At 39.9% G+C, this 15,617-nt stretch overlaps 1 long non-coding RNA gene across 1 annotated transcript in view; it reads right to left on the bottom strand.

The window, feature by feature from the left end:
* Positions 1-353: 353 nt before the first annotated feature.
* The window catches only part of LOC148126161 (uncharacterized), a 262,320-nt gene continuing 247,056 nt past the window's right edge, over positions 354-15,617 (bottom strand). The window contains exon 3 of the long non-coding RNA XR_015742571.1: positions 354-376. This is a non-coding gene — a long non-coding RNA (uncharacterized LOC148126161). The remainder of the gene's footprint in view (positions 377-15,617) is intronic.

Below are 15,617 nucleotides of genomic sequence, written 5' to 3'. Positions count from 1 at the left end.
AAAGACCAGCTGTCTGCAAGTAATATAAATCCTTCCATTCCACACCATCTAGTCAGAGCTGAAGAAGCTTCTTGGATGAGAAGTGAAATGTCTTCAAAGAAAACTATGAAAGTCCAATTTCCCCTTGAAAAAGCACTTTTGAGACAAAAATGAGAGTGATTAATACTACCTGTTAAACACTGTTTTAGGCTGCACCCTCTCATGTCTTCCTTGTGTTCTCTGGTACCTGGCATCCCTTGTGTGGGATGGAACTGCAGTCCTTGTGGCACTTTTCAAGCATCCTTCACTCTTATGAACATGACTTGATTGCTTTGCCCAGATTCTTCCTCGGTGCTCCACTCCCACCATCTTCCATGGTATCAAATTTAAATTAAACCTGAGAAAGAGAAATAAAAAATAGTTGACATGAGTTTTTCTGTAGGAGCAGCCAGACTTCTGGAATTCTCCCATTTCTGCCATGCAGTTACTTCTGGAAGACATTAATGTACCTTGTGATATAGAACACAATTGAACATGGCTCCTTCAAAACTTTATTTGCCCACAGAGTGAATGCATGATGCACCACATGTATAAATCATGATTCCTTGTGGGTTTCCCCCCACATCTCACCCATGTAGAACTTGGCCAAATAGGCAACTCTACAAAGCCCTCCCACTCGGTCTCCAACATTTGTCAGAGTCCAATGGCCATACAAAATGTTGGGCTTATCTGGAAAAGATGGACAGAATGTCCATTCTGCATCTTTTTATTCAAATATTTTAGGTACATAGAAGACATTTGCCATTGATTTATTTTAGGTTAAAGGGGCATTTTCAGCCAATATGGATTCTGTATGGGCTGTAGTGAAATACAGTCTGCTGGTGTTTATAATTCTTGACTCAACCATATATTTCAAAAAGCATCCGTCGATTTTGGAAAGGTGCATAGAGCCTGTGTAAATTTGGCTGTAAAAATGGATACTATGAGAATATTAGATACAAACATGTACTTTTGAGAAATACTTGCACACAAACATGTACAGAAAGGTAGGATGGGAAATGTTGTGTATGAAAGTAAAAGCACATGCATTTTTTTTTCTTTTGTTTCAGATTCACCCATATTATGGCAGAATGGAACAAAATGGAAATAACTTGCACCCTTGATCCAGGATATAGACTAGAGCTCTGCAGAGTTTGAAAATGATTTGAAAGAAATGCTTCAGACTTTGCACAAGAACAAGCATGAATACATTACTTCTCTACTGTTCATTAAAGCAAGCTAGTCTTTTTCTAGGCTTCTACAAGAGCCTAAAAATGCAGTTGCTGTAATGAATTGAATAATTAAAGCAATTGAGTCTTTAATGTGACTCTTAAATCCTGCCATTTCTGCTTCAGTGAGATAGAATCTTCCTAATGTTTTATATCTACATCAGACTTTAATGTATAGAGTTATAGCACAGAGAGTCAGTATGGGATAATGATTAAGTGTTGAACTGAAACTGGGGAAATGTTGGTTCAAGTCCCTCAATGGGAAAGTTTGAGTCAGCCACTATCAGTCCAAACTACTTACTTTACTGCTATTTTGGAATACAGTGGAGGAAGATCTCTCTGTCAGCTTCCTCAAACTACAGTATCACGGCACAAATGTAGTCCATAAATCAAATGAATGAATGAATGAGTGAATTCAATTGAAATAAACAAGCTTTATTATGTATTAGCAGTTCCAAGGAATATAATTTCTGATTTCCCCTCGTTTCTCTAGCATGCAGTTATGCATGAAAGCACAAATTGTTTCATTAATGTAAAAAGCTAAGAAAATTTCTCCTTCAAGCAATAGGAATCCCTAACTCCTGAGAGTATGCAGGACCTTAAATTAAAAATAATGCTTCCAAGTTTTGTAACTTGAAACCTCTCCCGCTTTTATGATTAATTGCATTGAATATATGTTTTCTTACAATATAAAAAAAAATCTAAGATTTGTAAGTGAAATCTGAATAATTATATATTGTGTGAAAAAGGAAAAGAAACTAAGTTCCTCTAGTTTCATTTTACGAAGAGTTCAGCAACACAAGACATCTAATAAAATGTAGTGAACATGTTATGGCATGTTCTGAATTTTAAACTCATAACATTTCTAGTTATGCTAGGTCTTTGGTCATGCAGACGGAAAATTCTAGGATTTGCGACCTAATCCAGAGAGCACTAGTTGTAGTAGATTGCTTGAAAATGTTCAATTAGGATGTCACTCTACTCTGGACATAAAGAATTGCAGATAAAAGCAAACATGACATGACATTATTTCCATCCATATTTTGCAGGTACTGGCTGTAAGTAGTGTTGTGAAATGACAATGCTTTCAATAGACATTGCTTCTGCACACAGCAGGGGTCTTTTTACCTTAAGCCAGAAAATATACTCAATGCACAATTGTTGTCAATACCATCAGCCGTTATCTCAATTACCCCGAAAGCACAGGAAATATCTTTTGATAAGAGGAAATCAACACATCTTATATAGCAAGCAGTGTATAGGTACTATCACAACATGAAAGTTCTGCTTTCAGTGAGGCTCAACCAGTGGTGGTATTTGACAGGTTAGGCTGGTTCTGGTGAGCCGGTAGGAGTGATGAGCAACGGAGACTGAACTGGTAGTGCTGCTGAAGCGACGGGATCATGCAGGCTTGCAGGAGGCGAGTTAGAACACCTGTGCAAATGCCTCTGCGCCTGCGCAAAGTGAGTATTTGGTATGCGCATGCACTCAAAGTGTGTGCACATGCTCAAAGCACCCCCACCAAGCCACGCCCACCGAACTGGTGGCAAAAATATTTGAATCCCACCACTCGGCTCAACACTGGTGGATTGGAAAGTCTATTACTTAGAACTAGATTTTGGCTTGGGAGAGCAGCTTCACCTGATGGTTTGCATTTCAGTTGTTGCTCGTTTTAATGTTGTTTATATATTTCTTCCAAATAGTTTTTATTTGTCCAATTGATACCCCACTTTTTCTTTAGATGCTCAAGTGGTATCCATGGAATTCTCTTCTTCAGACTTTCCCTATGTGAAGTAAGTTAGGTGAAAAAAGTGAGTGATTAAACCCAAGCTACCTAGTGATTCTCTCTCCATGACCGGCAGAAGGCTTGACTCTACCCTATCCCTATCCCTAACAATTAAAGTACCATTCTGCCCTGACTGTATGTCTATATGCTTTCCTGTCACTTTGGTTTCCAATATTTTCTAGAAGAGAAAATCTTTTCACCGCTGGCATCCAAACTAGGATTCTCTTGGTATCTATGCGATAGTTCTTTGGTCTCTGGTAATAACTTTTTTTTTCTATCCCAGATATTCTAAAAGCTATTTTTTAGTGTTTGTAGAAATTAGCAGTAGTCAAATGGCAATTGGGAAAAGAATGAGGGAATATGTAAATATACCATGGAGAAGATTGAGACGTAAGGATAAAAGTTATTGATTTATAGTAAGAGTAAGATGTAATGGTAAAGGAATAAGTAAATCCATATACTGAAAAATGTGAGGAGATGCAAAAGATATCTTGATGTTGATAACAATGTATAAAGTTTTATTTTATGTTTTTAAAATTTGGAAACTTAATAAAATTTATTTAAAAAATAAATAAATTAGCAGTGGTCAAAATCAACTTGTTTTCTGCTGGTTTTACTATTATGCTATCATTGAGATGTATGTGCTGCGCTGGTTATATATACGTCAATATGAATATATGAAGAGAAAAACAGGAATAAGCATTTTAATACATTTTTAAAAAGCACTCTTGATTTTATGCAGGAACAGAACAGAATAAAATTTCGATTAGGAACTAGAAATTAGAAATAAAAAAAATATGTTTTTCTATAACATACTTTAGATTTTTAAAAAACAAGTAGAAGGCAATCCGCAGATTAATTTGCTTGTAAATTTCTGTAGAATGGCTGATGATCAGTCAATCAATCAACCAGAATAGAGCTGGAAGAGACCTTATAGTCCAACCCCCCGCCCAAGCAGGAGACCCTATCCCATTTCAGACAAGCGACTGTCCAGTCTGGAAATAAGGAGAAACTTTCTGACAGTGAGAACAATCAACCAATGGAACAGCTTGCCCTCGGAAGTTGTGGGAGCACCATCACTTGAGACCTTGAAGAAGAGACTGGACTGCCATTTGTCAGAAATGGTGTAGGGTCTCCTGCTTGGGCGGGGGGTTGGACTAGATGACCTATAAGGTCCCTTCCAACTCTGATTATCTGTTATCTGTCTCTTCTTAAAAGCCTCCAGTGATGAAACACCTACAATTTTTGATGCCAAGCTGTTCCACCGGTTAATTGTCCTCGTTAATTCCAGATTGCTTCTCTCTTTGAATAGTTTCCATCCATTGTTTCTTGTCTTGCCCTCTGGTGCTTTGGAAAATAAGTGGCGTACTCACAAATACTGAAATATTGCTATCATATCTTCCTAGTCCTTCTTTTCTCTAGACTAGCCAAACCCAAATCCTGCAACCATTCTTCATATATTTTTGTCTCCAGGCCTTTAATCATCTTAACTGCTCTTCTTTGCACTTTTTCCAAGTCTCAACATCTTTTTTGTAATGTGGTGACCAGCACTGGATTCAGTAATCCAGGTATGGCTTTACTAAGGCTTTATAAAGCTGTACTAATAGTTCACGTGGTTTTAATTATATGCCTCTTTTTAAACAACCAAGGATTGTATTAGCTCTTTTGGCTGCTGCCACACACTGCTGGCTCATTTTAAGTGATTGTCCACTAGGACTCCAAGGTCCTTCTCACAGTTACTGTTTTTGAGCTAGGTTTCACCTAAACTATGCTTGTACTTTTGTTTTTTCGTGCCTAAATGTAAAACCTTGATTTTCTCCACATTAAAATTCATTTTGTTGGATAGGGCTCATTGTTCAAATCTGTCATGATCTTTTTTGGATCCTGGAGCTTGTCTTCTGGGATGTTGGCTATTGTCAGCTTATTGTCATCTGAAAATTTGATGAGTTCCCCTTCTATTGCCTCATCTAAATCATTTATGAAGATGTTGAAAAGTACTGGGTCTAAGATGGAACCTTGTGGTACCCCGCTCCTTACTTCCCTCCATGTAGATGTAGTACCATTAAGGACAACTCATTGAGTATGGTTTGTCATCCAGTTACAAATCCATCTGGTGGTGATGCTGTCTACCCCACATTGTCTAACTTACCAAGAAGTAGGTTGTGGTCTACTTTGTCAAATGCCTTGCTGAAGTCTAAGAGCTCCAGTAATGCCCTAAGATGTTAATTTCTTGGTGAATGGATGCTAATTGTTGTAAATTTGTGTCTGCATGCACACATGCAAGCTGTATAAAGTTATCAGCCAAGTAAACAGCAATGTTTCCTATACTGTATCACATGTGTAAGGGAAAAAATCCTTAGAATTTTCAGCAGGTTTTCCTTTGGATTGTTTTGGATATGTTGATGAAGTAGGTTTTCTTGTTTTTTAAATCCAATTTAAATGCTTGAATGCCCATGTATCTCCTACTCAAAAGGGCAAGCTACCCCAATTCCAATTTTTGTCAATTCTGTTTAGAATAGATGTGGGGATAGCATTAGTCATAAATTCCCCAAACAGGCCGGCAAATATATTTAACCTGGAACTTCAGTTTGCCTGTTTCTGATTTGGGTCAAGCTGGCTATTCTTACATTTTCCCTCACTTCTTCACGCTGAACAAAGATGGCCTTTTGCACAGGGATATACTTTAAAGAAATTGTATAAGGACGTTGTAATTTAGTATTGACTGACACAGCACAGGAAAGTTCTCTCCCATTTGTAAAATTGGAAATAATAATGAGACACTATTTCAGGTGCCTTAGGTGTTAAATTGGTGATCAATTCATAAGTAAATGGGAAAAGGATAATAAGATGATCCAAGATGGCATGCAATATCTTTTCAGAGCAGAGCTGTCATCATCTCAGGTTCAGCTAGCTCATAACTCTTGCAAAAGATATAGGAGGCATTCCTGTGATTCAAAGTTATGATTTGAGGTGTATGAATGAAAAGAAGGGGGCCCTTTGTGTTTTGAAGTGCAGCCATGTGAGCATGAAGGAGGAACCAGCCTTCTCTGCTTCTTTTATTCATTTTGCTCAATCAGCTGTGAGAAGGATTGTAATCTACTGTATTATTGTCTTGTGCCAAAATAGGTTAGAGTATGTTGATGTCCTTCAGTTTCTCTTCCCGTGTAATAATCAGTCACTTTGTCTCAGGCAACTGAAAAAAAGGAGAAATCTCTGCCTTCAAACAGAGGCACAGATCCTCCACAGGAATTCCCTTTGGGGATCTGTAAAATAATATCAGGACAAGAATAGATCACGGATCACAGGTTATGGGATAGTGGAAGTTATGAAGTCATTCTGAAAAATGCACTTCTTGACCCTTTTCCCTCTTCTCCCTTCAGTCCATGAGTGCCATAAAATGGACTGTAAAGTCAATGGCTAGTTGGTATTTAAATGCCACAAGTCTTTGGAATGAGTTCCACAGTGATACAAGTTAATCATATGTCAATGCTCAATAATTAGTCAAGCACAAACCTGCATATAAAAGAGCAGAACATCATAAAGATATACATGCATATGATTCCAAGCCAATTTGTCTCGGAATAAGTCCCACTGAATTAGATAAAATTGATCTCTAATTAAATATATATTGGTAGCCCTGTTTACTTTTGACTTTGGCCCCCTGCACTGTTTCTTCACCATTGCTGTGGTAAACACATTATTCAGAAGCATGCAGGTTTTGGGTGACATAGAAATTCCCTACTTCTACTCTAGGATACTGCAATGTTATGCATATCTTCCCAATATGCATATTTTTGTCTACTTCATATTAATACCTGCATTTTTAAGTTGCATCTTAATTCAGGAAGTGCAGTTTAGGTAGAAATTATACGAATAGTCTAAAGGTGTGGAAAGATTCAAAAGGGTGCTTCTCCTTGACAATGTTTTGTACAGAATCCTTCAAAACTATTACACAAAGCAACGCGAGTCTCCTATTTCCAAAAGTGAAACCAAATGGCAATGTTGTTTTACTTCAAATGACTTCAAGGCTTTATCCTGCAATTCTAATAATAAGAATCTAGTGACATTTGCAATTCATATGTACAGAAATCATTTTATAGGCCCATTGCAAGTTTTGGATTTTTTAAATATGAAATCACTTAAATGGAACATATGGGAATAGTTTTGTGATTGTACTCCAAAAACATCATTTCTTTTATTAAGATTGCATGACAATTCAAATCACAGAAGGGGAGAGGATCATGCCCATTTCCTGTTTCATCAGTACATGCACTTGCTCTGGCCTCATCTGAACCTGGCTGAAATTCTCCTCACAATATCTGTAATCATAAAAATTGTCCTACTTGTATTCAGATGAATGGAAGGAGGTCTTAATCATAGAGACCAGGGCAGATCAACATAAAAGACATCGAGTTTTGGACCCTCCTGCTTCAAAATTTGAATATTCATGCAGTCTTTAAGATTTATGAAGAGGACTCTAATTGACATTATAGACCTACTTCAATATTGGGAAAAGAAATATATCCATATTTACCTCTGGTTTTCTTTAAAAAAAAACATTTCCTAAAAAAATCTCCTGATTGAATAATATTTTTGGAATTTCCAGGGAAACAAAAAAGATGTCTCTGAAGGCAAAAACCATAATTTCTTAGGAAAGGGATCTAATGTTTCCTAGATACGATGGTTGGGACACCCTTGCTCCCATCCTGCGCAACCATTACGCCCCAGCAGTACCAACTCTCATTCACAGACACAAGTTCTATGAGAGGGACCAGCGTGAAGGTGAGAGCATTGGGGATTTTGTGGCAGACCTGAGGAACCTGGGCGGTTTATGTGGCTTCGCTAATCTCGAAGAAGCCATGAGAGACTGAATTGTCCTTGGCCTTAGAGATCCAACTGTCCAGAGCAAGATCATGGCCAAGGGAGACATCTCACTTGCAGACTCCATAGCAGATGCCACCGCAGCTGAAGCCACTCGTAAATCAGCAGCACGAATGTGCCGAACCAGCGGAACCAACCGCCAACCCACTGATGATGCTGGGAAACCTTCAGACAAGTACACATCAACCACCCATCATGAAGATGTCGAGTCATCCTCAGACAGCGAGGAGGAAGAAGTCCAAAGACTCTGGTCAGAACGTGAGCAACGAGACCAGCGGGGTCGTAAACCCAACTACCAATGCGCCGGATGTGGGGGAAACCATCCTCAATCCAAATGCAGATTCTTAGACGCCATGTGTCGTTTTTGCGAAAAACAAGGGCATATTGCGAAAGTATGCAGAAACAAAAGAAATTCCAGCCCCAGACGGAGAAGGAGCAGCCCAAAAAGGAATGATGGCAACTCCACCACACAGAGGGACTGCCCTAGCAACCAGTGGAACCAGTACAGCAGACCCCGAAGGTTTAACGACACACCCAGATGAGAAGAGGCTCATCAAACCATCACCATCGGCCACGCTTCATCGCTTGACACTAAAAAAATCCGTGTAAAGGTCACCATTGAAAATAAACCATGCATCATGGAAGTCGACTCTGGGTCCTCACTATCCATGGTATCCTGGAAAATGCTCAAGCAACTGATTCTCAACATCCGACGCCAAGACCTCAGCAGTCAGAGACTCATACTGAAAGATTATCAAGGCAACCGGATTCCAGTCGCAGGTACCCGCCATTTCCAGGTCTCTTTCAAGGGACATAATGCAATTCTACCACTCACCATCGTAGACAGAGACCGGCCAAGTCTATTGGGCCTTCAGTGGTTCACGCCATTAGGAATCGGAATGGCTGGCATCCATCATACTGAAGACGATGACTGGGAGGCAGCCCTCGTCCACGATTTCTGAGAAGTGTTCAGCGAAAACTTGGGCAAGTACAAGGGGTCCCCTATTTCATTTAATCTTCGCCCTGACATTGCGCCCATTCGCCTAAAGCCACGCCGAGTTCCCTTTGCTCTCAAACCCAAAATTGACGAGCAACTGGACAAATTAATTGCACAAGGCGTGTTAGAGCCTATTGACCACGCCTGATGGGAGACACCAATTGTCACCCCCATAAAGCCTGACGGGTCCTTGAGAATCTGTGGTGACTACAAGGCCACCCTCAATCACGCGCTACAGCAGAGCGCCTATCCGGTACCAGTCATTCAGCATCTCCTGCATTCACTTGGGGGTGGCAGAATATTCACAAAATTAGATCTGGCCCAAGCGTATCAACAGCTGCCAGTTGATTCCGAGACTGCAGAAGTCCAAACTATAGTCACACATCATGGTGCATTCAAATGCAACAGGCTCCAGTTTGGAGTAAGCATAGCCCCAGGCATCTTTCAAAGCCTGATGGAGAGACTATTACAAGGTTTAAAAGGGGTCGTGCCCTATTTTGATGACGTACTAATAGCAGCCCCAACAAAAAGTCAATTAGAGAAATGCCTCTGAACAGTCCTACAAAGGTTCAAAGATTCTGGCCTCAAGGTTAAGAAGGAAAAGTGCCAGCTATGCACAGAAAGGGTGGAGTTTCTTGGCTACCTTCTTGACAAACAAGGAATCCACCCTATAGAAAAGAAATTGGCAGCTATCAAAAATGCCCCAAGACCTAAAAACAAAACTGACCTCCCAGCCTTCCTGGGACTTATTAACTTTTATAACATTTTCCTACCCCAGAAGGCAACTGTTGCAGAGCCCCTTCATAGACTACTCGATAAAAGAGCCTCCTGGATTTGGGGAGGTCGGGAGGAACATGCCTTCCAGCAAGTAAAAGACCACCTTACCTCTGATGCAGTGCTAATTCAATATAACGAGACACTCCCCTTGACTGTTACTTGTGATGCCTCACCATTTGGAGAGGGGGCCATCCTGAGCCACGTTCTACCAAACGGCTCAGAGGCACCAATTGCATATTTTTCAAGAACTCTGTCAAAAACAGAAAGAAACTATAGCCACTTAGATAAGGAAGCCCTTGCTATTGTCTCTGCGATTAAAAGGTTTCATGAATATGTATATGGGAGATCATTTTCTATTATCATGGATCATAAGCCATTACTTGGCATTCTGGCGGGCGACAAACCTACCCCACACATTCTCTCCCCCAGAATGACTCGATGGTCGGAATTCCTAGCTGCCTACGACTATCAACTAAAATATCGCCCGGTGAAATCTATTCCTCACGCTGATGCCTTGAGCCACTCACCACTACCCGAGCCACAGGAAGATCCAGCTCCCACGCTCCCAATATTACAAATCGAGACAATTCCCTCACCTCCACTAATGACCCAGGACATCGCCTTTGAAACCAAAAAAGACTCTTGTTTGGCACGAGTTCTTGGCTGGGTGGAGAGGGGATGGCCAGACTACAACCCCAAGGAAACCTTTAAGCCATTCAAAAACAGACAGACAGAGCTTTTCTCACAAAGAGGGTGCATTTTATGGGGAGACCGAGTTGTCATACCAACTAAACTACAAAAAAAGTCCTGCAAATGCTACACGATGGACACCCGGGCATCGTGCGTATGAAAGCGCTGGCAAGAAGTTACGCCTGGTGGCCTGGTATAGACAAACAAGTCGAAACCTGGGTCGCCTCTTGTAACAAATGCCAGGAAAACCACTCAGCACCACCTAAAGCCCCACCAACAGAATGGGAAACACCCAGGGGTCCCTGGTCATGCATTCATATTGACTTTGCGGGACCTACTAGAGGCCACACTTTCCTAATAACTGTAGATGCGTATTCTAACTGGCTTGAGGTCAATAAAATGAAAACAACCACTACTGAGGCAGTCATCAAGAAATTGAACAGACTCTTTGCCACACACGGCCTACCTGATATCCTGGTTTCTGACAATGGGCCCCAATTTACTGCCTTAGCCTTTGAACAATACCTAGCTGAATGGGGCATCCGACACGCACTCACATCGCCGGCTCATCCAGTGGCGAATGGTAGGGCTGAACGAATAGTTCAGTTCACAAAGAAAACCCTACAGAAAATGGAACAAGGTAATATCCATGATAAAGTCACTAGAATCCTGCTTCTTCAACACATCACACTTAACATCACGACCAACAAGAGCCCAGCTGAACTCCTGATGGCCAGGAAACTCAGATCGCCTCTAGACCGCTTGCACCCTGCCTACACCCTGGAAAAGCCCCTGGGTTCCAGCAGCAAGCATTGCGCCTTTAAGGTAGGAGACCTTGTATTTGCAAAAAAATTTTCTGGGGATCCCCTCTGGATTCCTGCTCAAGTAACTCAAGTCATGGGTCCCCTCTCCTACCGTCTACTCACCACTGATGGCAGAGCGTGGAAATGCCATATTGACCAGCTACGCTCCCGACTGACCACAACTTCCATCCCTGACCCCAGCCTTGACACCAGGGGGGGAGGGGAAGCCGTGAGCCCGGAAATAGAACCAACACCTGTTTATTCTGAACTAACACCAAGATCACCACACCATAGCTTGCAATACTCACCAGCTGTAGTTAAACCTGGGCAGACGAACACTTCACCAAGAAGCAGCAGCCAAGCAGGTTCAGCGAGCCCAGGGAGCTATAGCAGTAGCAACGAAGCTGAGGACTCTATCACCCTGGGGGCATCAGAGGAGAGCCCCAACCATGGCACCGGTTCACCGTTCCTGCTAGATCCAGGGTTCCATCTGAACCCGAATTTGAACATGGACAATTGGAATTGCGTAAGTCAGGTAGACAGGTGCGAAGACCTGCCTACCTGCGAGACTATATAACTCCACCCCTTAAATGGAACTGAGAGGGGAGGGGTGTTCCGGACTAGTAGGCTCGAAAGCCTGCAACTCTGATAGGCCCGCGAATAGCAGATCATGATTGGTCACCGCAGACTGATGCGATTGGCTAGTAAACGGGCTGCCGCGATTGGCCCTGCCAAGTGCGGCAAACTCAAATCGCTTTCATTGGCTGCCTAGCCGCAGCCAGCCCTATATAAGGGGCTGCTGCGGCCGGGATAGTTTGCTCAGATCTGAAGTCACTAATAAAGAGCTGTTGTTATTATCTGAGTCTTGCCTCCGTTCTTGAACCATCCTCCCAGATCTAACAGAAATATTAGCTAGAGTTTGCTTTCATTTCAACATGGATTGCACAACATATCTGATTCCAGAAGAATTTAACATTTTTTTATATCCCTAGATGGAAGAAAGACTTTTCATTTGAAAGAGAGAGAGAGAGAGAGAGAGAGAGTGAGAGAGAGAGCACTAAGTCAACATGTTTAGAACTGTATACTATTAATATATGATTATTTGGAAAAAAAAACAGTTACTGAAATGCAATTTGAATAACCTTTTATTGCAATAAATCTTTCTACAATTATATCTAATTTTTCCATATAAATCTGAAAGATGCAGAATACTTTCTTCCAAGCCCAAAATAGATTTGATGCCCTAGTGTTGGATTACCCTTCTGATCCTTAAATAATTTTATCAAAATTAAAATTATCTTGAAAATATCTAAACATTTTTCAACTGTTCAATTCTTATGGAACTCAACACCTGTTGCTTTGACAAGCTGAAACATTAGCTGTCTCCTCTGCAGCAAGGCTCCCCATCATTTCAATTTAGTTGGGTTCACAGACTGAGATTAGATTAAATAAAATAATCACCTTGGGCTATTTGTTCTTGCTTTTAAAGCACTTTAGAATTAATGCATTCCTTGTTGTTTTGTATTTGTTCTTAATTGTTTTGTATTGTACACAGTATAACAATATTATCACCCCATCATCGACTCTTAAAGTCTCAACCCACAGTTCACCTTTTCCTGACTAGATTAAAATTAAATTTCTTCCTCTATTTTCTGATTGCCAAGAATGGCATTTTGGTAGCTAGCACTTTGTCTTTGAACCAGAAATGGAAACCTAGCTCAAGTCATATTTGGAAGAACTGACCTTAACTTTTCTAATAACTTGCCTAAATCTCTCTGGGAAGGTATCCCATCTAAAATCATTTACACAAATTGTTTCTCTTAAGAAAATACATACCCCCAAATGTGCATTATATTGAAAAAAAAAATGTCAATATAGATATTATGTTAGTGACAATTATTTCCAAAAGATGCCTGTTAGGCCAAATGTCATATAACTATATGCATAATAAGGTAGATTGGCAATGTGTTCATATTTATGTAGATTTATTTTGAAAACAATTCTCAAATTAAAACAGAAATAAACCACAATCAATGTAACGTTAGACATCTAAGAAACCAAACAAACCTGAAAAGGATAGGTTTGAACATCCAAATCAGGAAACTAATTAAATGATTGTGTGATGTGAACAGGGCTATTCCTTAGTCCATTTCACTGTCATTTTGTCCATGTATTATTCTAAGATGATTTCTGGACTGGGCATGAACTAATGACATATTTAATGTTTTGAGATGTGTGTGTGTGTGGTGTGTGTGTATTTCACAAGTATCTGAACAGCCTTACTTTAGGTATGTACTATAAATTTAAAAGCAAATTTTTTCTCCCATTTTTTCTATGCCTGTGAGCTTTTAGAGAGCTCCTAATTTTACTCTTTCGTGTAGAAACTAAATAATTTTATTACACTGTTTAACAAGGCACCTACATTTTCTCTTTTGATATAATCCATGGAAATATTTCTGAAAGATTTAACTTGTACATAGTTACCTTGGGCTGATTTAAACCATTGAGACTTATTGGATTAAACCTGTGTAAGATTGTGCTGCTTGATTCTGAAGAGAATTCCTCCCAAAACCTTGAGAAGAGCCAAATAGGCAAACTGGCTTTTGAATCACAGTTATGTCCTAAATTCATAAATTTGTTTCCTGTATCAACATTCTAGCTTTCTTCCAGATGGTTTCATTGGGTTGCTTTCCTGGGTGATACTAGTCCAGATGTCTATCCACTTTTATTCTCATCACTTGCTATTTTTTGTCAGGCAAATAAGCTGAAAACCAAAAAGAAAAAAGAAAGAAAGAAAAAAGAAAGAAAGAAAACTAGGAGAGCAGAACTTGCTGGTTAACTCATTCCTCTTGGTCATTAGTAGCTTTTATTGTTGTTGGGAAGATTAATTTATCTGATTGGGACGATAGTTTTGACTATTTTCCATAGCTATGTAGACCAATGTTTGGAAGAGCAAATGTGTTTCTTTGGTTTTGTTGCATTTTTGAACACGCAAATATGATTCTACCTCCACTTCCATTTGGTACTTGGAAGTTGTAACATGCCATTGAGCCTGCATTCCTCACTTTAATTTATGCATTCCTTTATACATTGTTTTGCTCCTGCAGTTCTCAAAGAGTTTTATGGCCCATTATTGAGTGACTAAAATGGGTGCAGTTTTGCAAGCCTCTGCCAGAAAATGTTTATTACTCTCATCATTCTTCTGAAAATCATGTTCCAGCAGGTCCAGGCAGCATGCAGAACACGGCACATGTGTGAATTAGCTGTTTCACACCCCTCTTACAATATTATCACCACTAATAAAACCAGGGGAAAGACCTTGGGGGAGGGGGAAGACTGCACATTAATTTGGTCACACAGCTTTGAAAAGCGATCTTTGTTAAGCCTGCAGATAAGAGAGGGCCATTACCCTTGTTTCTGAAAGTTACTGCCAATTTTTCAGGGAGACAATGCACAGAGGTGCATTTGCAATCAAGTGTAAGTCCAGTCGTCTGCATGCTGGCTTTTTAATATGAATACATTTTCAATGTGTCTCCAGGGTTGTTTTATTAAGCCTGAGATAGTACTTAAAAAAATGTTTGAAGTTGCACAGCCATAGATTCAGAGAAACTCTAGACGATGTTTTAAACTTTGCTTCTCGCATAAAGAACACTGTGGGTAAGTACAAATAATGATAGGATGAAATTACTTCAGATGTTTCTCGTGTTTAATATTTGTATATTCTGGCTGAAAACTCACCTGCGCTATCCCCTCCTGGACCAAAATTCAGGTCAAAGAAATATGACCAACCAATTTTTGCACTCCCCAAAGAATCCAAACCATCCCTCAACAAAAATAGGCATATAAAAACACCTTTTAAAATGCATGCTCAGGTTAAAACATGATTTTATGTGTGTGTATGTTTTGCATCTGTATTTATGTGTAGATTTAAATGCCAACTTTCATCCAAACGATTGTAAATTGATTATTTAGAAGACTATATTAAACATTAAATTTATAGAGTAGCATATGAAAAAGACAACAGAAACAACCGGTCCTGCTTGATAAATCAAAATCAGTATGGATTAGTCTGTATTGCAGTCATTTACATCTTACCTGTACTCACTCATACATCCATTCTGGTAAATTTGCACATTATTTTGTGATACAAAAATGTGCCTTTGTATTGATTTTCTCACAAATATCAAATATAGAACATTTGGTTCCAAATTTCATGTGTGTGTGTGTGTGTGTGTGTGTGTGTGTGTGTGTGTGTGATGAGCCTGATGATGGCAGATGAGATTCTGCCGAAATGTTGCTACAACTTTAAAAGCACAACTACAATGACATGGGAAAATACCCGAACAAAGCTGAATACCATACACACATATGCACACACACACACACACACACACACTGTATGTATGCATGTTTGAGCCAAGCCTTGCACCCCCCAA

This window comes from Pseudonaja textilis, chromosome 3, assembly GCF_049901715.1.
Source record: "Pseudonaja textilis isolate UNSWEBS1 chromosome 3, rPseTex1.2, whole genome shotgun sequence".
NCBI classification, from domain to species: domain Eukaryota; kingdom Metazoa; phylum Chordata; class Lepidosauria; order Squamata; family Elapidae; genus Pseudonaja; species Pseudonaja textilis.
The sequence above is the reverse complement of the archived record's forward strand: the minus strand, read 5'-3'. Positions and strand labels throughout refer to the sequence as shown.